General features: G+C 47.5%; 1 long non-coding RNA gene across 5 annotated transcripts in view; it reads left to right on the top strand.

Annotated features, from left to right (window-relative positions):
- LOC141569167 (uncharacterized) overlaps positions 1-24,686 on the top strand; it is a 467,986-nt gene that overhangs the window by 426,547 nt on the left and 16,753 nt on the right. For 3 of the 5 annotated variants that reach the window (XR_016022426.1, XR_016022429.1, XR_016022430.1), the window contains 3 exons: positions 17,249-17,562; positions 20,925-21,258; positions 23,081-23,685. This is a non-coding gene — a long non-coding RNA (uncharacterized LOC141569167). The other 2 variants (XR_016022427.1, XR_016022428.1) reach the window with 2 other exon arrangements.

Genomic DNA, 24,686 nt, shown 5'->3' with positions numbered 1-24,686 from the left:
GGTCCTTAGAAAGAGAGTCAGTTAGGGTTCTAAATCTGGCCAGAGGCTTTTTAAAAGATTTCTGTCTCACAGAGGCAGAGAAAGAACTTACAGTGACAAGTTTTCTAAAGTAAATGCTGTAAGAAAAGGGAGGGGAGAGGCCGTTGTGGTTGGTGCCTCTGGATTCTGTGGGAACCACTGAGAGGGCCATTGGGGTGGAGGCCGGGGAACCTGGCTGAAGTTTAGTCAGGACAGCACGTTAAAGCCACCTTCCTGCAGAAAAGCTGCCATCAGCAGAGCCTGTCCTCCCCCCAGGGCTGGGTGTGGGGCTGGCCAGAGCCCTGGGCTTCTCACAAGCTCGGCGTAGAAATGCATGACATAAAGAAGCTTTGTCTAAGGTTTTGTCAGTTGACATCCTGTGGGAAACAGGGGCACACTCAAACTAGTAATTCAAAAACAGTTCAGCTCTTGAAAAGGCAGAAATAGTGTTAATACAACCAAGTACACATAGAAGATCACAAGGCCAGTGAGAGTGGAGAGCTCATATACTTCTTGTGCCTCAAGAGGAAAGGGAGCCAGTGGTGTCTAGAACCAGGAAAAAATGGCTACGGGATGGCACCATTTCACAGAAGTTGTGGCCTTTGGTAGAGGGATGGAATACCCCCCAATGACCTGAAGGGAGGGAAGTGGGGAAAATCCCAGTGGCCTGACCATCGTCCATTTATTTGCTATGGATGCTGAAACCTCATTGCTTCCTCGCGGGCTTGGACAGGTGGCTTCTGGATGGAGAACAAAGTTCTCATGGGCTCCAGGGGCAGGTGACATCCTGCACCCAGATTCTCCATCTCACCCCAACTCTCCTGCAGCAAGCAAACTCAAAATGTAAAAGTCAAATGGTTCCAAAAGGTCAACCTTTGGTTTTCCTCCCCAAATTCTTCAGATTGTTTGACATACTTTGGTTTTATTTAAAAAAAAAAAAAAAAGGATTTTGAAATATCCAGTGTCCACCTTTAAAAAATACACACAAATTCCATTTCCTTCTTTATACTGTCTTTAAGGTGTATTTCAAGTGGAAATTTGAATGTGTTGACACAGGCAAGCATTTTCATCAACTTCTAACAAAGACAAGAGGACATTTGAGATTCATGAGGTTAACATGTGAAAGAGGCTCCTGAAACCAGGAAGTAGTGACAGGAATCCAATTTTTTTTTAATAGATTGAAATTTCTGTGCAAATCTGGTCTGGAAAGACAATTCAATAAAATATCTGCTTCTTTTTGGTACATATGTTGCTTTACAGAATATCTCTGGGTTTTGAATTTTAATTCAACTGACTGAAACAAAGGCCTAAGGAGAACGCATTGTTCTATCCAGAGCTCTTAAAAAACAGAGGAGATATTTGTAACGAAAACACTGATGATTGGATCCGTGTGTCCCTGGGAAGTGTAGTCCTCATTGAGATCAATGAGAAGAGCTGCTTCTAATGATAACACCCGCAGGGAAAACTAGTTTGAAATCTCCCAATGTTTTCATAAATGCAGGGATCAGATTCTGAGTCACCAACATTCTCCCTAGTTTTAATTTATTATATATATGTGTGTATATATAATAAATATATATTATATATATATATATATATATATAGAGAGAGAGAGAGAGAGAGAGAAATGAATACGCATATAAGAAAGAAAGGAAACCTGTATTAAAATTGTCATACTCAATATGTACCGATAATAAAAGATGAATACAAGTTTGACGTCTGCAATTACCAGAGGTGCTCAGAGTGGTTCCCACCAGTGTCCAGACACTTCTGTTAACGGCGAACTACTGCTGGAGCAACGCTAACCAAAGTGTCCACTTGTACACACTTTTTGGGTATATGTAGATATCTATATATAGGTATATATCCCATTAATTCAGGAACCCCTCAGGACTTTGGGTGCGCCTTTTCTGTATTCTGTTCTGTACTTTGCCAGCTACTTGGTAGCACGTCCAATCATAATCCTCCTTGAATCATAGATGTTTTAAGTCTGGAATGAGCATATGTGCAATAAGATGGGTGCGTCCCAGCTGGGTCCAACTCCGAGAGGGACTTTGAGTGTGAAAGCGTGCATTTGGGGAGTTACTAAATACAGTGATGGTTATTCATATTCCAAAAGAGATCCCCACTGTTTCTTTAAATGTTGGGTCTCCTCGTCCACGGCCTGGCATTTGCTGATGGATCATGAGCTGGAAAGCCTCGCCCAGTGCCAGCTCCTGACCTGGGGCTGGAGGGAATGTAAAAACCGCCTTGTGCGAGCTCAGGAATTAGAAAGCTGTTAGGCTTCACTGGAGACTTGAAGACAGGGGAGACATTTTATGTTAACGTGAAAAAATGAATAAGAATGATCCAAATGATGTCTCAACTGCCAGCGGATGTGACATTAAATGGCTTTTGGCTTCTTTCTGAAAGGAAAGTAGATATTAAAGGGATATCTTTCCCTCAAGGAACCCCTTTTTGTTATTTTTGGCCCCAAGGAAAACGGAGGACCGGGCAGAGAACTTGGGGAACCTTCCGCACGGGTCTAGGCGCCACAAACAGAATACAGGGTGTTCCTCACCGAGCCCCACCGCTCCATCCTGCCTGTGCCCCGTCCTCCCTCCCTCAGCCCCCCCACCCTGTGTGGCCTCAGCCTGTGTAGCTTTCTCTTTTGTCAGTGTGTCCCCTAGAAATTATTTCACACACTGTGCATGAATCATATTTTGGCAGAAGCCACTGTGGTAGAAATGTCCCTTCCTGGAGTCAGCCAGGAGCCCTCACTCGGTGTGAAGGCCCTGCCAGGAGCAGGGTCCTGGGCACATGCCCCCCTCCCCAACCCCCATGTGGAAAACAGAGCTGTGGGTCAGGTGAATGCCAAGGTCGCTTCCTGCATAAACTTTCCGTGCTTCTAGTCTAGAACTCGACAATCTGATGCTAGAGAAAGTGAACATAGTCTGCATTTTGCTGTATTTTCAGACCTGGGAGGAAAGGCTGTAAATAACCTTATTTTAAATTTGAAGTGTCCAAGTCTCTATGTAAGAAGCTATTTCAAGGTTCCCACGCTCTCCCAAAGAAACCTCTTGTTTTTGTGGGAGAAACGATCTAGAAGGGAAGTGAAGCGAAGCCGCACAAGTTGGGGCCGTACAGGTTGTTTGAGGATGGGGTTACAGGGTCAGCAAATGAAATACAGGGCAGTCGGTTCACGCCGACTCTCAGATCAACAATGGATAATTTCAGTGTGCGTGTATCTCATGCAATATTTAGGATATACTTATAAGTTAGAAAGTATTCATTGTTTATATGAAGTCCAAATTCAACTAGCTGCCCTGTATTTTACCTGGCAACCCTATTTGAAGGTTAACTGAAAGAGTTTACAAAACAGTTATAAGTTTTGTAACACACGATGTAAAAGAGGAAAGAACATTCCTTTCTCTTTAAAAATATTTATGGGAGAAAATACAAGTACCTTACATTATATATGGATGAGAAATGATTTTAAAACGGTTTTGGAGGGAAAATGTATCCTGTTGCTTATATAAATACAATGTGCTGTATATTGTGTATAAGAAGAGAGTCCTGGATTTGAAAAATAGCCAACGCGTGCTGAGAAGTTATGAAATCACGTAGCTAAAAGAAATCTGTCAGCATTGTTGAATGCACACTGGAATACAGCAGAAGAAATACCACAAATATGCTAGGAAATTGAGTCTATGCCTTCTACGTATCATTTCGAAAACAAATGCCAGTGGTAGGTAGTTCACAGGATACTGGTGACTAAAAAGAAGGCGCAGTAGAAGATGAACGACATTAGCATACATTCTTACAATGTACTTGCAGTCAGGGTAAATTAAGCAACACCAACAACAAAGGTATACATTTTGAATTAACTCCCACATACGTTGTGAGATTAATGTACACAAAACAAAGATTTCAGTAAAAAACGAGAAAATACAGAGAGAAAAAACTTGATGAAATTCCAATGCGGTGCTCATGCATGCAGGAAGAAAATAAATATCTCCTTGACAATTAGTAGAGAGCAAGCCACAGGGGAGAAAATGAGTGACACCTGGGGAAATCTAAGCCGATCAAGGACCCCCTGGCACTTCTAGTACTGTTTGAGACATACTGGGGCGATAATAAATATAAAATCAGCACATATAGGACGTAACCTCAACTCGGCCTGTCATTTGCTGAGTATCCCGGGTCTTATTACTTATGTCATGCCATCCACCCTGAGTTGTGGGGTTCCTGTCTTTATTCTCGTGTTTGTGGGCTGCGCTCCTGGCTGCTGGGGACTCGCCTCATTGCTGCTGTCTTGAAATCCCTCACCAGTAGCTCTTATCTGCGGTGGGAAGGGACTGTCGCTTGTCATCTTGTCAAATGGGTTCCTGGATTACAGTAATTTTCAATGAGTAGCTTTTGGGGAAAAGCTAGTAAACATGTCACAACTACAAGGTGGATGATGGAAATATTCAATTAGAGAGGTTAATCAGGAACAAAATACAAACAGAACAACGATTATTATAAGTTAGCTGCAAATTTAATTCAGCCCTGACTGAAATTAAAGACAAAACCACAGCATTTTTAACAACTTGTAGAGGAACTTTAAGAAGCTATTGACATGCATGTTTAGGTAAATAAAAGGAAAAGCTAGCAAATATTTACATTCCACTTACCTTAACATTTGAATCAGATTTATTTAACCTCTGACCTGGTCTCTGGGACATACATTACTCAGGAAGTGCCATTTAACTGTGAGGCCACACAGGGTCCCTTCTCTCCTAACCCGGTTCTGAAAGGACTAATGCGATTAAAGGTTTATAAGAACAGATTTTTCCTAAGCCTTCTCGCTAATGGACCTCTCCGAATGTTAATTGCCCCATTTTTGACAGGTGTCCTTGAACTGAGGTTGTCTTTCATTATTTGAATGGCTGTCATTTGTTGGCAGGCAGTAATTAGTTCAAAGAGGCAGACTTCTGGCCAGCGTGCAGCTCACCCCTATCACCCTCCATCGCCAGCCTGCCCTCCGAGCACCGCTGTTTCCAGGAAGGCAGATTTCCCTCAAGCAGTCCCCAAATGAGCTCATCCCGAACCCACTTTGGGGGTCGGTCTCTCTCTCCCTTTTCTCTCCCCCCCCCCCCGCCCTCCCTCCGCCCCCTCCTCCCTCCCCTCCCCCTCCCTCCTTCCCTCTTCATTTTGCTTTCCTGGGAGGGCCGAGGACCACAGCACTGGTGAACATGTGGAGAAGCTGAACACTGTACTTGGGACAGCTGCAAATTGGGGTGTCAGGAACCTGGGTTCTTTCAGGTTCCCTAAGCTGAGGGCGATCATATGACTTATCATCCAATCCAGGACAGTGTTGAGAGTGGAAGGGATGCTGTCAACAGCATCTTCGGATGCAGGCATGTGTCAGGACTGCCAATGCCCGGCTACAGCCCTTACTCTTCACGCTCCTGGATGCCCTCTGTGACCATGCCCATCCAGGCCAAATGCCACCTCTCCCAGGAAGACTTCCTGCCCCTGGTTGGCGCAGGTCCAGAGATGTCTGCATCTCCGACTTGCCTCCACTTGCTTCAGCACTTGGCGCCCTGTGTTATTCATGCTGGGCTCACTTTGTGGACTTGGATCCTCATGTTACTAGTGACAGAAACCCGACTCAAACCCACTTAATCGAAAGGGAAAAACATGCGGACGTTGACTGGCGCATCAGCATGAAAAGCGTCGTGTGGGCTCAGGTGCGGCTTGATCCAGGGCCTCAGACTGGGGTCTGTCCTGTCGTCACCTCTCAGCTCTTCTCTCCCGTGTGTGTGCTTCCATCTCAGGGTCTCTTGGTGGGAAAACCAAGGCTGTGGCACCAGGGGGACCCCATGCCCACTGAGTAGCAGCTGTTTCCTGGGAGGGGACACACATCCTCGTCCTCGGTGCCACCCCGTCTCCTGCTGGGGAACCTGGGGCAGGGATGGTGCAGAGGAGAAGGAAACGATGCCGGGCAGGTAGAAAGCAGGTACCAGCCCCCACCCTGCCCTTCTGAAGAGCGGCTCTGTGGGCTGCAAGGTTCTGGGACAGAAAGCAAGTGAGCATATGTCATTGTCCTCACATAGCCCCTCGTGAGGTCAGCGGATGAACAGAGGAAACTCCATATAATGTTTCCCCTGCCCGTTCCCTAGTCATTGTCTTTGTCCGGAAAGCAGGCAGGAGGCACAGCCAGTCGGGCACGCTCTGCGTAAGGAGGTTAATGTCACTAAGGGCCAGCGCTGAGGCAGAGACGTCCTTGTGGCATTAGATCCTGTGGTGTCCTCGTGTGAACAGCTTGGCCCTGAGGCTTCCAGAGCCCGCACTCCTCGTGTGCGTGTGTGCGTGTGTGTGTGCGTGCGTGTGTATGTGTCTGTGTGTGTGTTTCTTCTTCCTTTTTGTACATTCATCTTCTCTGACCACAGCTAAGAGCACTTCCTGTGAAACAAGCAGCAGAAAATGGGAAAGGTGGTGCTTGGGTTACTAGTGAGCCATTAGAAAAATGACTATTTTCTCTCATATGTTTTCATTTCCTGAAACCCATTTAGTGGATGCGTTTAGGACTTAAATGCCCTTCAAGTCATTCGCACGTGACCTCCAGCCACTGGACCAGAGAAGAGGTGTCCTTCTCTGAAGTGCTTTCTCTGTAGCTGTTTCACTTCCTCCCAAGGGGGCAGCGTGTGACCCCACACTGAACCCATTCACAGCCCTTTCCAGAGGACACCGTGTGGTCTGATTGTCCCCATGGCCGCCTGGAGATGAGAAGACACAGGGCTTTGCAGCCAGCAGCCAACTCTGAGATCAGAGTCTGCTCTGACCTGGCTCGTCCCTTCCGTGTGTGGGTCCTGCAGCTGCTCCACCAACACCCACCCTGGTCTTCCCACCAGCGCCGTGTTCCCCCCCACCCCCGCCAGCCTCTCTACTGGTCTCTTAGCACATGACCTTCCTCCCATCTGCAATGGCTTGTCCCTTCCCCTTCCAGCAAGCCGCTTGTCATCCTTGAAGGCACAGTTCACATGACATCCCTTTTGTGAAACTGTACGTAACAGGCGTCTTTGTCTGGTTGGCAGTGACAGAAACTGGGATGGAACAGGCTGAGACCAAAGCGAGCGTTTGTAGACTCATGAAGCCCATGTGAGAGAGGGAGCCTCGCTAAGGATGGGACCCGACTCTGCTCCGTGGCCTGTGTGCCGTCCGCCTCTGCGGGCGGCAGCCTGACGTCCTGCGGTGCCTGTGAGCACAGTGGCAAGCGCCCGCCCAACCCCGCCTTCCGTGTGCAGGACAGACCCCCTCTCTGACTGGCACTCAAGGTTCAGGGACACCTTAAGGAAAGAGTCATTTCTGATTTAGTTGATGCCTTTGTGTCAAGCAGAGAAACTGGCAGTTGTCATTACTGAAAACCCGCTGGTTGAGTGAATGAATAATGTCAAAACCGCAGTCTGATTAGGTAAAAGTAGTCAAACATGAAAATAAACCCAAACCGTGCCTTTTGCTTCTGTTGGACTGAGACAATGGTTGATTAACCCATCTGTCACTCTCCCACTGGTTTATCGTTAATCACAAACACTCTGTTTGTGGAATGTTTTGTCATTTATAAAGAAGTTCCACACAATCCCATGGAGTTCTCACACTGCCCGAGTAGCTGCGTCATCCAAGGATTTTTCTGGATTTGGTGGCACAGACTCAGAGAGGCTGGACTCACCCAGGCCTGGGAGGGACTCCTTCCTCCTTGCCGCCTCCCCACTCAGTCAGTCATCACACTCAGAAATGTGGTGTGAAACCTTCGTGTTTTCTCCACCACGTGCTGGGGTGTAGACTGCTGTCACCTTGTCCCCAGGTCAGCTCGCCAGCCGCCTCGTCACTCGCCCACCTGCTTCCCGCCCAGCTCTGTCTAACCTGTTCCCCGGGTAATGGTTGGCGTGAACGAGACATCACCAGCTGCCCTGCCCCGTCGTCTCCCTAAAAAGACTAAGGAAGCTTTTCTTGAACACCTCCTGCCCCCATGTTCTCTCGTCTCCTCCCTGTGTGGCTTTTGTGCTGTAGTTTCCTTCCCAGTTAGAGTTCTTCTCCCGCTGTTTGGGGTTTCATTGCTGCTCCTTCATGTGGAAAGGTGAGGAACTTGAAAAGCTGCCCAGAAGCTCTGGGCCACGCACAGAGCGTGCCAATCGGGTGACGCCCGGATGGTGATCTGGCAGCGTGGGCTCATTTCGGGTCACTGTCACCATTTGTAGTTGTGTGTGTTGGTTTGATCTACGCTTGTCAGGTTCCATGGAGACTCATCCAGCCTAGAGGGAAGGCGCAGAGGGATGCAAGCCTGGCCCCTGCACCCTGGAGCTGAGCCCCGAGGGCACTGGGGTGTCCACAGTGAGGAGCAGGTTGACTTTCCCCTAATCCTTATTTTCACCGTGAAGCCCCCTCCATCAGACAAGCCTGAGGTCTGAATTCACTCTTGGTTTGCTATTCCTACAGAATAAGTCTCTTGCAGAGGAGTGCAAGAGGCACCTTCCTTTCCAGGTGTAGGGAATGTTATCTTGAGGTTCCAGAGGATCTCGGGGCTTCCTGGTGTCTCCAGCCACACCCATGCTTCCTCTTCAGCTGGTCGTGGTGCCCCAACACAGACTTTTCAGGACTCTACAGGGTGAATTCAGTTACTTCCTGGTCGCCCCCAGTGCCCACTTAAGTTTCAGCGAAGTCCGTTACCACGTGTCTATCCGCTTTGCACCTTCCAAATTTTATCTCAGTTGTTATCTCTCCCTTTAGTTCTTATGTGTGTATGTGGCTTTATGTCACCTCCCACATTCTCTATAAAATTACTCTAATTTTAATGGCATTTCCACAGAAAGTGAAGTGAAGCAATACAAATAATCAATTATGTTTAAGAGGAACCCACATCAACTTTTTATTGGGATGCGTGATTGTAGAGATGGAGAGAGCAAAACGTGGGCAGCTGAGTGCGGCCCCTGAACACAGGTGCCTCTGGGGGACTAAGGGGAGAGTTGCCCACAGCAGGTCGACTGGTGGGGTGCTTCCGAGCACCTGCGGGCAGGGCAGCCTCGGGCAAGGCACTCAGCCTATCTGGATCTCAGTTTCACCATCTGTAAAATGGGGATGATTATAGTATTTTCTACCAAACTGGGCTGTGGTAAGGATGAAATGAGCTAACAAATGGAAACAGCATCTGGGACAGTGTCAGGCACACAGTAAATGATGTTTCTGTATTTACAGTTGCTGTTGTTATTATTATTATTACTCAGGTGGAGTAAGGTTTGTCATCCACACAGACTCAGGGGCACTCATTCAGTTTGTTACCAGTTTTTGTCCAAACAGAGAGACAAAGCTGGGCTCCTATTTCCCTAATTACTCCCTGCCTTTCCTTGTCCATTTCTTCCTGTCCCTCCAGTGAGAGACAGGAGAGCAGCGTCTGTATTTTTACAGTCTTGTTTTCTTTGGTTGGTATCGCTACTAAGTGAATGGCACGTCCCGGCCCTGGGGACTTCAGCAGCGCCAGAACGTTAATATCTCTGCAGACTGACAAGGGCAGAGCAGTCAAGAAGATGTCACAAAGTGACACCCCCTTTCCATTAGCCTGAGAAGAATATGACATGAGTCCATTGCCACCAGTCAAAGGGCCATTAGCATTTCCTTTATTTTAGAAACATTTCCGGCACTTTCTTAATGATGCTCTTGTCTCCTCTCTGGGTGTTTTGTGTGTGGCATCCTTCCAAGTCTTGCTCAGTCTTCTGGAACCTGCCCAGGGAGTGACCACTGGAAAATGCCATTGGACTAAAAAGAATATAGTGACCAGATTGGATTAAGTGGTTCTTTGACATTGAAGAGTCCCTCTGATGCTACTCATCGATGTGTGCTCCTGCCAAAATGCCATCACCTAGGTTACTAGGCCCCCTGCTTTTTGCTGAACGTCAACTTATGACTCAAACTTAAATTCAAAAAGTATTTTTAACACCTACTATAAGCTTTTGTGTAATTTATTCCTTCTTCCACCCACCCATCCATCCATCCGTCCATCCACCCATCCACCCATCCATCCATACACCCATCCATCCATCCTTCCACCCATCCATCAATCCATCCATCCATCCATCTGTCTGTCCATCCATCCATCCATCCACCCATCCATCCACCTGTCCGTCCATCCATCCATCCATCCACCCGTCCATCTGTCCATCCATCCATCCATCCATCCATCCATCCATCCACCCATCCATCCACCTGTCCGTCCATCCATCCACCTGTCCATCCATCCATCCATCCACCCACCCACCCACACCCATCCGTCCATCATTCCAACAGTCCCCATCCCAGAGCCCTGAGCTTCATCCCCCCTCTGGGAGACCTGGGGTGAATGGCCTCCGAGCTCCATGGTGCAGTGTCATTTGCTTAGTCAGGTCACTCCTTGTATCTTAGAGGCGTGAACAGAGAGGTTGGGGTGGTTACAGGCCACAGCTTCAGTTGAGGGGAGCCAGGGAAGGATTTTCACAGGAAGTGACGTTGGTGCTCAGTCCAGAAGGATGAGTGGAGGTGGCGAGGGTGAGTCGAGAAGAAATAAAGCTGCCTGTGTAAGGGGCACACAGGCCCGTGTCCAAGCTGTGCCGAGCAGGGAACATTCCAAAACGTGGAGTAGTGTGCTGTGGATGGGCGCGGGGCATAGGGCGAGTGAGGAAGACGGGGGGGAGGGGGGGGCAGGGGCAGGGCCCAGTGCTGCCGGGCCAGATGCCTGTGAGCTAAGCAGGCACCTCCTATGCAGAAGGGGCTGGGTGAGCCCTAGGAAACAGGGTGCTGGGGTGCACGGGCACACTTATCCCTGTGAAAGTAAACACTGGGTAGACAAGCAGTCCACACATGTGGTCACCTTTCAACCCACAGGCTCCAAGGGGCCAGAGAAAAGCTCTCACAGGGGACATGACATAACCAGGCTTTCACACCCTTCAAATGGATCTCTGTGTCAGGACCAAAGCCACCATCCCAAGATACAAGTGGAGCGAGACACAGACATCTCCTCAGTGCCGCAGTGAGGACCCCGTGCCCACAGGAAGGAGCTTGGCGTCCACCGGCAGTGGCCCGTTTGCTCGTGTCTCAGGAGATGCAGAGCCAGGCCGTCTGGACCAGGGCAGCCGTGCAGTGAGTCCGCAGGGACCAGGCTTCCTCTGCGTGGTCCAAGGACGTTTTAAAACTGGCATGTCCCAAGCAGGAGGAAGCAGGGACTCCAAGAGGGGCCGTCTGTACTGGAAAAGCCCACCGCCTCCCAGGAGCTCCAGCCTGCCCCTTTCTGCCCCTTTCTGCCCGTCAGTGGCCAGAATTCTGTCACGTGGTCACTCCATGCAGGGGAGTGTGGGGAATGAAGTTTCTGCCTTTGCAGTCTTCCACAGGAAAGTAAACCAAGTATGCAGGGAGTTCAGCATGTGAGAGCCACTGCGAGAGCCAGCTTTCGATGTCTGTCACAAACACAGAAAGTTGGGGGACCCAGCAGTAAACCGTGGGTCCTTTGGCAGCTTGGAATGCCACCCAACTCCCCAGTTACCCAAAGCTTCACCGCCCAGAGAGAGTGATACGGCTTCTCATTGGCCTCACAGCAGCGTTTCATTTGACCCGTTGGCCGGGTCCGGGCTTTTTTTTCTTGAATTTTTAAATTACTTCTCAATATGAATAAAATATATGGCACACAAAGGCAATTTTTCTGCTTCTCTTGAAAAATCAGAAAATCTGTCTCTACTGACCCCACCTGCCCCCGTGAAGGGCTGCCGCCCTTTAAATGAGGCTCTCCGCTCAGCAGTCCCCATCTCCCCATCTTGTCTCTCACACCCCGACTGCTGCATATGTGACAAGCCTGGCCCCTGAAAACCTTTGGATGTGTGACCCCTGCCACGTTCTTTCATCAAAAACACGACTCACCACTATGCCCCAGGCTCACTGGACTAAGCCCCGGAAATGCAGAGATGAAGAGAACACCCGCCCTTTCCTCCGAGAATGCACAATCGACCGGAGAAAAATGCAGCAGCCAGTGAATTCTCTGAGAGCAGCGTGCGGCTCCAACCTCAGGGGCACCGAGCTCTGAGACCCGACGGGAGGGCTCTGGGCGCAGGCAGTGGGTCACAGTCATGGTCAAGGTGGGTTCTCAGGGGGAAGCGATGCTGTGATGGGCCCCAGTGGTCCAGGCAAAGAAGTCAGGACCTTGCTGCAGGCGTCGGGAGGGCAAAGCACGGCAGCGTCAGGAGACGGCAGCGTGTCCTCACCACCTAACAGCTCTCTCATTTCGGGAACGCTTCATGGCTCAGGCACAATTTAAAAACTTTTAATATACTTTACAAATAGCCAATTAAGCCCCGACAGCCCGATGTTCGTGTGTGTGCCTATCTCAATTTTGCAACACTCGACTGCCAGTGATGGCGGTTTCCCTGGGAAGGGACAGTCGTGCTCACCGTTTGTATTGTTCAAGTGACCCACAGGTGTTAGGTTCACGGGGAGGACCGCTCCCGGATAACGTAGGTACGGCCACCTCGCCAAGGGTGCGAGCTGCGGGAACGTTTGAACAACGGTGAGGGCAGCCAGGCCTGTTGCCCGGGGCCGTCATTCTTCCAAATCTTGGCTTTAACTCCCCTCGTCCTGGCTCAACTCTATCCACTCGTGAAGCCACGGTACCGAGCAGCCTCAGGCACAAACCGGGGCGCCTCCACATTTCCTCGAGCTAATTAATAAATGAATGAAAGAAGGGGAGAAAGGATCCCTCCAGATGAAAGGAAATGAGATTCCAGAAGCCATTTCCCTAATGCGGAAATTGGGAAACTTCTGTAAAGAGCCACCTGGTAAACGTTTTAGGTTCCTGTCCCCTGTCACCAATGCTGTCACTGCGTGAAAGTAGCCATAGATGACACATGAGTGCTTGAGCGAGGCTGTGTTCCAGTAAATCTTCAATGTCACACTCCTTTCCAATGCCACAGACAGTATCTTCTCTTGGTTTCACTTCAGCCACTTAATAATGTAAAGATCATTCGCAGTTCCTGGGTCATCTGAAAGTAGGTGGGCTGGACTGGGCTGTCAGGCCACAGATGACTGACCACTGACCAAATCCACATGTGCATATTCTGAGATCCTGGAGCTCAGTGGTGGAGTGTAGACATTCTTTCATGAAAAGAGCTACTCTAAGTGGAGAAATCAGTGTGTTTTACCTTAATCGAACGTGGCCGTTAAAGGGTCCTGTGCCTGTTTTATCTAACACAGAAGTGCAGGGCGTAAAATACCGTGCTGGCTCCACTAGGAAGCCAAGAAATTAAACAACGAGGCCATCAGTGGAATAATGAAAACCTTTCCTATGTCATCACATAACACCCACCGAGAAAGGGTCATAATTCAAATGCCCTCTGGAAATGTCCTTACTTGGAGCCAACAGAGTCCACTCACACCAGTGGGCAGCAGGGTGGGGAGCTGTGTGGGATCATGGCATCCGTGGTCTAGAAAACTGATGGGCAGATGGCAGCCTCAGACACCATCAAGCAGTTTCATTGTTCACCAGACCCTTTAATTTTTATCATCTCTGAGAACTACTCCAAACTCCCTCCTAAACTATCCCTAAAAAGGAGCTCATGGACCACTTCTTCTGAATATTTCCTATTCTTATTACACCACCATCACTGTGAGAACAGGAGATGCCTGTTACCAGGGCAACCCAGCGTGCCGCCTCCAAGCGTGCAGCTCATCCTGGCCTCTCCGCTCTGCAGTTGAGATAATGTACAAACCCCAGCCCTGTTTCTTCTGCAGATGCCTCCTGATGTCTTTCTGCCATCAGGAGACACGACACATGCTTTCTTGTATTCCCTGAGATAGCACTCTCATTTTCAAACAAAACTCAAAATACCCTCTACACAGTTATACTTTTACAAAAATAATAACCGAGCACCTCTTATCTGCTCACTCTACACAACAGTCCAACACAGAATGCAATCGGTTGTGCTTCTGGTCAGTACTTCCCATCAGAACAAGGGAGGGGCGGGCTGCCAGGGGCAGGAAACTGGCACTGGAAGTGGATGGGGAGAAGGTAATAATAGTAATAATAATAATAACAATGACAGCAGCTGCAAGCATTTATGTCACGTGTAGAGCAAACCAGGAAAGTTCCAGTACTTCACATAACAGCCTCATAGGGAGGTATTTGTAGCCGCATTTTACAGAGGTGTGAATTGAGGGGCCGTACAGGATGTTCACATTGGAAGGAAGATTTGGAACAAAAAACGTGCACAGGTCAGAATATTCTGGGCCCTGGAGGCCCGATGAGCAAACTTTTTTTAAATCCAGGCGAGTTAGAAGTGCATGGTTGGGGAAGGGAGGCAGGAGATTATATCATACTTCAGGAGCTTTGAACAGTAGGCTGTAACTTGCTTTCTCACTTTCCTGATTTTCTCCTAACTCTTGGGTCAGGAAGTACCAGTCTCAGTCGCAGGCTCACCGCCTGTGCTTAGCCGCCAACGTTGGGACTTCTCTTCACTGTCAGCTTTAGGGCCTCAGCTCCTTTGTACTTTCTCTCTGGAAAATCGAACCCTCTGTGTGGGCCATTTTCCCCATGTTATAACTGCTCAAACAACCGCATGTGTTTCCCTCAGAAAACACTCTCTTTTTATATTTATTCACGCATTAGCATGATTATTTCATTCATAAGTAATTGTTAAGTAAATTATTTTATAACTAAGTAACATCTAAAAATTAGTTTTCTTTCCACTCTAGATAGACTTCTACTTTTTAATAGCAAAAAATTTTCCCTCACTAATATTAGAAAGTCTTCCTAACTCCCAAGATTACACACAAATTCCCCTACAGTTTTCCCTAGTAGTTTGATGATGTTGATGATGGTGGTGGTGATGGTGGTGATGGTGGTGGTAATGGTGGTGGTAATGGTGATGGTGGTGATGGTGGTGATGGTGGTGATGGTGGTGGTAATGGTGATGGTGGTGATGATGGTGATGGTGATGATGATGATGATGATGGTGATTATGCCTAACATTTGTTCAGCCCTTACTATATGCTAAGCAGAGTGTTCCATTTGAGCCCACAATAGCTCTGCAGTATAGGTAGTATTGTCATTACCATTTTGTAGAGATAGAACTAAGGCTGAAACTTTTTAAGGACCTTGCCCAACTTCACAGGGCCAGTTGAGCCTGAGACTATTGGACTCCAAAGCCTAGGCTGATGTGTTATTGCATTTTGTCTATTTAGTTGTCAAACCATCTATCAAAGGAGTGAGTTTGATTTCCATGAATTCCCCTTGGTTTCTTTCCTTCTGATGTTGGTTCCAGACCGTTCTCCTCCAATGCCACTGCCATTTCTAAGTCTGAAGTCCTGTGAGAAACACCAGGCTTGCTGCCTTTTTCTCACCTTGCTTATATCCCATGCAGACAGACTGTATTCATTGGAGCTGCAGAGAACCCTTTTTGATCAGGGCAGTGGTGATGGCCACAGGAAAAAAAAACAAAAACAAACCCTTGAACTTTCCATATCTTCCAGATGGAAATACTCTTGTCTCCAGAAACGTCCTTCCTACCCCATAGCAGTGGTTCTCAGAGTGGTGCCTGGACCAACGGAATCTTATTTGAATCTTATTTGAAGGACGGATTCTCAGGTCCCAGACCCTGGGGGTGGGGCCTCCCAGTCTTTGTTTTCACAAGCCATCCACGTGATTCTGTTGATAACCACTGACTTCTAGTATCTTCACAAGCAAGTATTAAAAATAACTGAAAGCACTTTACGTGTTGCTTCTTAACAAAAGCCCCTGGAGTCAAGTTCAAAGAAGACAGCAACCTCTGGAAAAGCCTGCACTGTGGCGTCCTCAGATGCGCCGTCATTCCCAGCTGGGACCTCCTGCTTTTGTATGTGAGGGGTGAACGCTCGCACCGGTGGGGTACATGAAAGCGAGCGCCGTAATGAATTCCTTGTACACACAGCCAAGACATTGTCAGACAAGTCACTAACAGGCTGGTCTTGGTGATGTTCATTCATTTCCAATGGCTTCCCTTCTCATTTACCATCTCTTGGGAAGGACCCCGGCTAGGGAGGGCAGGGCCGGGCTGGAGAGGAGAAGATGAGGGGAGCAAAGCAAAGTTGGCAGTGTTCATTACAGTCCTGAAAACCAACAGGGTCAAATAATTGCCTCCCAGTGTAATCTCTCCTCTGAGGCTTGGCTTGTTGACATCGGTAGACCGGACGTCCATGGGGGCTCTGATGAAGAATTTTTAGATGCTGTTGACTGGCCAGGCTGAATCTGGGTCAGTCCCAAGCAGAAGTTTCAGATCCCTCTTTGATGTTGAGGGTCTTTTCTGAATGTGCAAGACAGTGAGAAAGAACAGAGAAAAATCTCACTGCCTTGTGTTCTCTCATTGCCTTGTACATTCTGAACAGGCTACAATTATTTGAGGTCTTGGGTGCTAGAAGGAAGTTAAATGGAAAGAGCACGGCCCCTAAATTGCAGGGATTCTTTGGTCACTCATCCTCCTGCAGGGACCAAATCTTCTTGTAATTTCTCATCAGACAGCAGCTAATTAAAAACACCCAATTAGTAATCATTTTAATTATAAGCTGCTCTCCCCAAAGGACTTAAAATACAGTTAAAACAGAGGCAATCAGATACGGGGATTTCCAGGGAAATACAAAGTAACTAAGAAAGGGCTCACACCCAAACGTACAGATAGTAGGTTACAGAGAGTTAAAGACAAAGTTGGGGTTTCTGGCCATCGGCTTTGCTTCTACTAAGAGGCAAATGTGTCTTTTTAAAATCCAATGCTAATTTTAAAATCGATAAATCACTGTACTCTTGTGAAAAAATAGAATAATTTATTGTATCTGAAAAGGAAAATGAGCAACTGGCTGTACATGTTTGGGTTCAGGAATGTGTTTTAAACCTGAGATCAGAATGGCTTCGCTGTCCTACCAGGACTCCACTCGCGTATGTGTTGGGAAATAAATACTATTTCAGCATTGTTAAGCATAAAGCAAGCTTAGGAATCTGACATTTGCATATAAATAGAAAACAACTCAAATCTTGACGACAAGAAGAAACATTACTTCATTCTCATGTGATTCCCAGTAAATTTGCCTTTACAGATGTCATTGTTGTGTGATTTAAAACTGAAGGTTAGTTTTTGTAACTCCTTTTGAAACAAAAATGAAACAATGGCTTCCGAGATGCATGACACACGTGAACCCAATGGGACTCTTCTTTTCTTCTCCCAAATTCCAGCCAAATGAAGAGAAACGGCCATGATGATGTTGCCCGTCCCTCTATGAATACAGGTGAGGTGGTTGCGCTGATCTCACCTGGATTCAGAGGTTTCCACGCTCCGTGCTATTGAAGTCAAGACGTCAGAGATGCCAGGACCCCCTCATGCTGCCCCTGTCTTCCAGGACTCCTGCGAGCTCTGCTCTGTAACATCTCTCCATGGGCTGGCATCTACGTCATCGCCAGCACTGACAGACTTGGAAGCAGAAAGAGATATTCTTATTTATCAATGTCACACCAGAAGGACTGACAGAAAAACGTGGTGAACAGCACACGTAAGTATTTGGACTTACTGGAGTCGGGGGGGGGGGGGGACACCACCTACATGGTCCTGGTAGTTTCAAAACAGAAATGAGGGCAGAATCTTCAGAGGTTTTGAGCCCAGGGTTGGGTGATGGAGGAGGGTCTTGTGAAACAGGAAGCTGGTTGTGATTGGGCCCAGGGCACACAGGTGGGGCCTCACCCCACCTGCCCTGACGTGGCCGGAAGCTTGGCAGCCTGGGCCTGACCTGATACTGGGCCAGAGAAGCAAGGGCTGGACCTTGCTACCCATGAAGTGTTCACTGTCCCTGGCTGTGCCTTTCGAGGAAAGTCTGCCTCCCTTTATTCTTTGGCTCAGTGGACACAGCAGTGAGAAGTCATGATAAGCGAGCTGTTTATTTGGTTCAGTCTTATCTTTCAGAAGTAGGCATTTTCCAGAACAAGCATCTAAGGTGCTTGTGCACAGGGAGAAAGAATTGGGGTGGTTGAGGCTTATTCCCTCCCATTTTTCTCTAAGTCGTCCTTGTAGCGCTTTATATTTCTCCTTTCCCCATTTCAACTGAGGCAGGAGTTCAAGGAAATGAGTGTATCACGCACTAAAGTTCCACACGTATCACATTGAGTGTGTTTCTTAGTGCCTTCCGGTCTGGCTCTGTTCCATCCATCTGGTTTGACAGAAAATCGATCCTGGTAAGTTTCAGGGGACTCTTCCTCCATCTGTCACGGAAGTTTCTAGATTCCTGGAGCTTGCCCAATCCAGAATTGAGGAAATCCTCTGACCGATCCATCATGGCTGCTACCCCTGGGTGCCCCCGACCTACGTCCGTAGGATCCGCTCAGAGACGTCAGCTCCTGCCTCTTAAGCCAAGCTGGGACTGGAGACATGACGCTCCCCTTGCCTGGGGAGGTTCCCCACCCCCCACTTGATGTTCTAGCCTTGTAGGGTGCTGTCCTTAAGTTGCAAGGTAGGGTGACCAACCATCCAGTTTGCCAAGGACTCTGTGCATTTTAGCATAATTGGAAAGCTGGAATGCCTCACTTCCCAGAAACCCCTCAGTCCTGGGTAAACTGGGACAGCTGGTCACCCTGACCCCATCTCCTCTATCCTCCTCCAAACTGGGTCACTTGCCTTGGAAACCCTCTCAGTGGCCACCCCTCTCAATCACACACCTAGAACCCTCTCTTTCTTTGAAAAGAGTCCACACCAAGAACTCGAGACTTTGGAAAGCCAAACCTTCTTATCTATTCTCTGAAGCAAGGAGAAGTTCGACTTCTCGGAGAGAAACCTACAGCGTGAGCTTTTCCTTGAAAGGGGAATAAAAATACGTCTTCCATTCTCCCGGGATCAACCTGCCAAGAAAAGCAGACACAGTTCCTGTCTCAGTCAAGTCCTGTCCACTCTCAGGGATTTCCCCTCGGAAGTGGTTTTCAGTCCTGGGTATCTCTTACAGTTACCTAAGAAACTTGGAAAACTCCCCCATGCCTGGACCCCACTCCTGATCAAAGCAGCTGGCATTTGTGAGGAATAACCTGGGCACCATAGGACTAGAAGCTTCCATTGCTCAGGGGGTGGAAGGAGGAGAGAAGATTTTGTTTTATTTCAGTAGTACCGTGTTTCCCCGAAAATAAGACCTAGCCGGACAATCACCTCTAATGTGTCTTCTGGAGCAAAAATTAATATAAGACCCGGTCTTATTTTACTATAATATAAGACCCAGTCTTTAATATGTAATATAATATAATACCAGGTCTTATATTAATTTTTGCTCCAAAATACGCATTAGAGCTGATTGTCTGCCTAGGTCTTATTTTCGGGGAAACAGGGTACTTGCAAGAAGTTCACCAAACAGATATAAGTGGACAACTGGTCCCACAAACCAGGACCTTTAAAATCTTGTCTACTGACCCATGAAGACCCCCATAAATATTAAATAAAAAATCTAAGTGTTTCATAGAGGAGACTGACAATCCTATAATCTCAAGATTTGGGAGCAGGAAGGAGTCCCCTCCCCCATCTTCTCCTGCAATCCACTGAGCTCATATTATCAACATTCTGATTGTTGCTTTTTTTTTTTTTTTTTTTTTTTTAACAGGACTATATTGGGAACAGTGTGTAGTTCCAGGACTTTTTTCCAAGTCAAGTTGTTCTCCTTTCAACCTTAGTTGTGGAGGGTGCCGTTCAGCTTCAAGTTGTTGTCCTTTCAGTCTTAGTTTTGGAGGGTGCAGCTGAGCTCCAAGTCCAGTTGCTGTTGCTAGTTGCAGGGGGCACAGCCCACCATCCCTTGTGGGAGTCGAACTTGCAACCTTGTGGTTGAGAGCCCGTGCTCCAACCAACTGAGCCATCCGGGAGGCAGCTCCTCAAGATGCCGTGTTCAATCTTAGTTGCAGGGGGCGCTGCCCACCATCCCTTGTGGGACTCGAGGGATTGAATTGGCAACCTTGTGGTTGAGAGCCCACTGGCCCATGTGGGAATCGAACTGGCAGCCTTCGGAGTTAGGAGCACGGAGCTCCAGCCCCTGATTGTTGCTTTTAATGTCCTCTTCTCCTTTAAAACTTTGCCAGGAGAAACTCTGACTTTCTTCTCTAAAGAGTTTCTCAAAATTGGATTTGGGTTTTGCCAGCTCTCAAGAGTACATAGGAAGGTGTATATTTAAGCATATATTTAATCATAAATACAGTAATTTACAACCACTTTCATATGCTTACTTTGGACTCAATCACAAATGCCATACTTTTACATTATTTTGACATATTTATAATTGCCTGAAAGGAGTTCTTGGACAACTAACTCTTTTATTGGGTCAGAAAATCTTGGTGTGACTAAATTTTGTACACAACTATTTATTTCTGTTGTTGATGCAAAATATTGGAATAATTTAAGAGGCTGCTGAGTGGGAAAATCAGAAGAGCTAAATGGCAGGATTACTGCCTTTTTTATTCTAACTAAATAATTCAAAGAAGTGTGGATAAAATATATGATACAAAGTAAAACTACCTGGGGAAACATTCACGATCATCTATTATTTAAAACCAGCGTATGTGAGTAAGAATATTAATGAGATGGTGCCAGCCTGGGTCTGTTCACATTTGGCCGCTAGTGAGCATAGACTTTGAAGGTGTTGAGTCTTGAATTAACAATTCCTCAGCCAGGAATTCTTGACCTGACCTTCCTCTTCCTCCGCTGGCGCCTGGAGGGTTCTCAGGCTGCTGGGAACAGGCCCAGCCGTGAGTCCTGGCCTCGATGACGTCTTTTATGTGTATAGATGCTAAATAAGTGTCACTTTAAAACCAAAAACAAACTAAATAAAACCAAGAACACGTACGAGAATTTTACCCCCATTTTTGTGTTTCTAATTTCTTCCACATCTATTTGAAGGTCCAAAAGTGGAGGGACCTCAGTATTGCATGAAGGGGTGACTGTCTAATGTCCCTTCCTGCTCTCAGCAACTGTGCCCAGGAGGATGGACAGTGGGTGAGGCCGGAGCTCCCAGACCACAGCTCACGTCAGGGTTCCTCTCAGCCCTCACCATGTTCTGGAACTCCCGTTAGAACTTCTGTCGTGGAGAAGCCAAAGGAAGGCAGAGCGCACTGATCTGCAAACCATCCAAGTGCACGCGGGTCCAACTCTCTCCAGCTGGCCTGGGACTTTCCTCGTTTTAATGCCGAAAGCCTCAAGTCTTGAGAAGAACGCGTCTCAAACACACCCAATGGTTAGTCCCCTAGGTTTAGACTATTTGGGGCTCAGCTTGCACACATCCAGACGCAGACAGGTGATGCTCATTTCTGCAAAGTCCTCATTGCTTCCCAGCCTGCCCTACTTTCTGTCTCTATAATTTTAACTCCTGTAAGTGGAATCATAGCGGAACTGTTTTTTCCAGAGGAAATACACATATAGGTTCCTGGGAGCCTCTTGCCACATTTTCATCCACCGATCAATACATAACCTTGTTTTATGTGTTTCAGTTTAGAGACGCCTTATTTAATATGCACTGTTGATTCATACTTGAACTCAGCCATCAGTGCTGTAACTTTGCTGTAACTCACGCCTGAACAAAGGTTATCTGACGCGTGTTTTCTCCGAGGCGCTTGGAAGCCTCCCTGCTCTCAGGGCCGCTCAGGGCATTTCAGCACTTTGCTTGGTGCTATTTTAAACAGGAAATCAACCAAAAAAGCACCAAAATGCAAAAAAAAGGAGAAAAGTGGCCCTGAAGAGATGACAGAAGGACGCTAGTTCACAGCGTGGAGCTCACAGCGGGAGGCAGGGCTCTCCTGTGCCACAGCAGCTGGCAACATGCAGATGCTGCTCCGGTTTTTCTCATGCCTACACACGTGCCCTGAGGGTTGGTAATAAATTCCCTGAATCCCTGAGTGGACTTGTTCCTTACCCCTGAACAGTCAAACTGTAGATGTTTGGGAAGGATGTGCAAAATCAGTAAAAAGGCATATTAGGCAGAAGAGCGAGCCCTCCATCTGCCTCCGGCCTGGGGACCGTGGACCCCCATTCCCACCTCCAATGTGGATGTCCCAGCTCCCCCTCCTGTACCCCACACGGTCAGAGACCCACGCTCCACAATCCCGGCTGTCTGCCTGACACTGCCTAAGACACGCTCCATCCGTTTCAATTTCTGGTTTGCACTGAGGGGAGAAAAGCAATCCATCATCTGTTACGGGGAAAGACATTTGGAGGCATTTATTTTTGTTCATTCAGAACAGCACTGCGGATTCTTGATGGCTATCAGTAATGGAGGGAGGAAGAAAAGAAGGGAGGAAGGAAGGAGGGAAGGGAAGAAGGGAGGGAGCTCACACACCAAAGAAAGTCCATGCGAGGACACAGTGAGAGGTCAGCCATCTGTAAGCCAAGGAGAAAGATGTCACCAGAAACAGACCTGCCAGACCTTAATCTGGGACTTGTGGCCTCCAGAACTGTGAAGAAATAAAGTGCTTTTGTTTAAACCAGTTTATGGTATTTGCTTCTGGGAGCCTGACCTGATCGATCCGGCCAGTATATACTGTGACATACACATCACTCAGAGAAGGATGGACAGATGCACAGCTGCACACATACGGATACAATTATAGATGTAGGTGGATGCGTACACATATGTGTCTATGTATTCTACCTTTGATGAGAATTACGTGAATTTATCATAAAATACCACTATGTTTAAATGCTAGCGATGTAGTTAGCAATGCATACATTCAAAAATCAAATGTTAAAAATAAAACACATTTTTATTCACTAAAGTATAGTATGCTAACGTAGAAGTATTGTCCATTCTTGCTGTAGAAATTGGTGTACAAATCTGTGCTATAAAATCAGGACAAAGGACATGCAGACAAAATGAACCTGGAGTGTGGGGGAGGGAGAGTAGAGGTGTGTTAGGCAGCTAATTAACAAAATCATTTTACTCTTTTTCTGGATTTTGTGATGCGTGTGGCATTTAGTAGATTTTCAAAATTTGGAGTTTGATGTAATTTATTTTCCCTTCTGAAATAAATATTTACTTTCCTATCTATTTTTTTATTTTGTAGGTTTTCTAATGAAGAGAAACCCCAAATTATCAAAACACCAGGACCCATACCTCCTGGATACACCCCAATGCAGGCTCATGGCAGCATCTCTGGGGTGATTTATTGAAGGATGATCGCCTGCCTGGGCCCCACCCACAGAGGCCCTGGTTCACTTGGTCTGTGGGGACACACAGCGGAGTGTCTGTAGCTTGTAACGGTTTTCTAGGGCATTCTAGAGGCAGCCAGAATGGAGAATTTCTAGACTGAGTGGAGAAGCATGGTACACCTCACAAGCATCCCTGTCTCCAGAGTGTATTCTAAAATCTGCAGCTTCAGCGAGTCCTCGAATGGGACTGCAGCAGGAAGCTGGGTGACTGCAGACTCAGGACCAGATGGGTCAACCCTTCGGCCCTGGCAGCATCTGAGACCCTGGGTCCTGACCACACCTAGTCACCCAGGACAGGACTGAAATGAAATTTCCAGCTCACCTAGGCTGATGTGAATTTAAATTAGAAATTAGATTCACTTCTAGAAAACAGAGAAAGGTGATGACATCTGCACGTGAGCTTGTAAACTGATGTTTGCACTGTCACTTATTTTTGAAGGACATTCCCTCCCTGCAAGTGGTGAGTATTGAAGTGACTTCCCATAATCAAGGACTCTTACACTTTCATCTGCATAGGTCGGTAGCTTTGACTCAAGCACCAAATTGTGGAACATATGGTTTCCACATATGACTGTTTCGGTTTTGGGCTTTGGGTTTATTTTTCATTTGACTCCCTGGTATGCCCACCTGTGTTGGTCATTGGTGCTGTCCAGTCACTACATCCGATAACTCTCTTGGACATACTAGAGCATTCTCCTTCCCTCTTTCTTGAAGTTGAGTGTGGCCATGTGATTTTCTTTGGCTAACGAGAGTCGAGTATAAATGGAGTCTGTTAGGTATCAGTTGTCTGTTGCTGCATAACAAACCATCCCAAAACTTTGTGGCTTAAAACACACAAAAACCCACTTCCTGCTTCTCAGGAGTCTGTGAGTCTCTTGGTCATCCTGCTGCTGATCTGGGCCGAGTCCGGCTGATCGCGGGTGGGCTCACCCAAGCCTGTGCACTCAGATGTCAGGTCAGCCTCGTGCAGTGCCCCCCCCCCCCACAGCTCTGGGGGCTGCTGCCAGCATCTCAGCAAATAGCAAGCTAGCCTGGGCTTGTTCACATGAAAAAAGGACATTAAGAGGACAAACGCTAATGACAGTCCCCTTTCAAGCTTCTGATTATATCACATTGGCTAGTGTCACAGTGGGCCAGGCAAGTCACAAGGCCAGCCTGCGTTCAAATAGAGGAGAAAGATTCTACCTCTTGATGGAAGAGTTACAAAATCACACTGCAAGGGCATGGATTCAGAGATGGGGGTTATGTATGGCCAGCTTTGCACACTACAACCTGTTAATTCCAGGTGGTGACCGTTAATCCCAATCATACATTCACCACACTCGCTTTCTCTCTGCCACGATGATCTGTAATGTCCCCAGTGGCCACTGCTCCAGCAGCCAGGGTCCCAAGTGCAGACGTCATGGACCAGAGGAGCCAGCACACCTGTGATGGACTTTTAGTACAAGTGAGAAACAAGCC

The sequence above is a fragment of the Rhinolophus sinicus genome, chromosome 9 (assembly GCF_057876585.1).
Source record: "Rhinolophus sinicus isolate RSI-liver-muscle chromosome 9, RSI-T2T, whole genome shotgun sequence".
In the NCBI taxonomy this organism is placed as follows: domain Eukaryota; kingdom Metazoa; phylum Chordata; class Mammalia; order Chiroptera; family Rhinolophidae; genus Rhinolophus; species Rhinolophus sinicus.
This window is presented reverse-complemented; position numbering and strand designations above follow the sequence as displayed.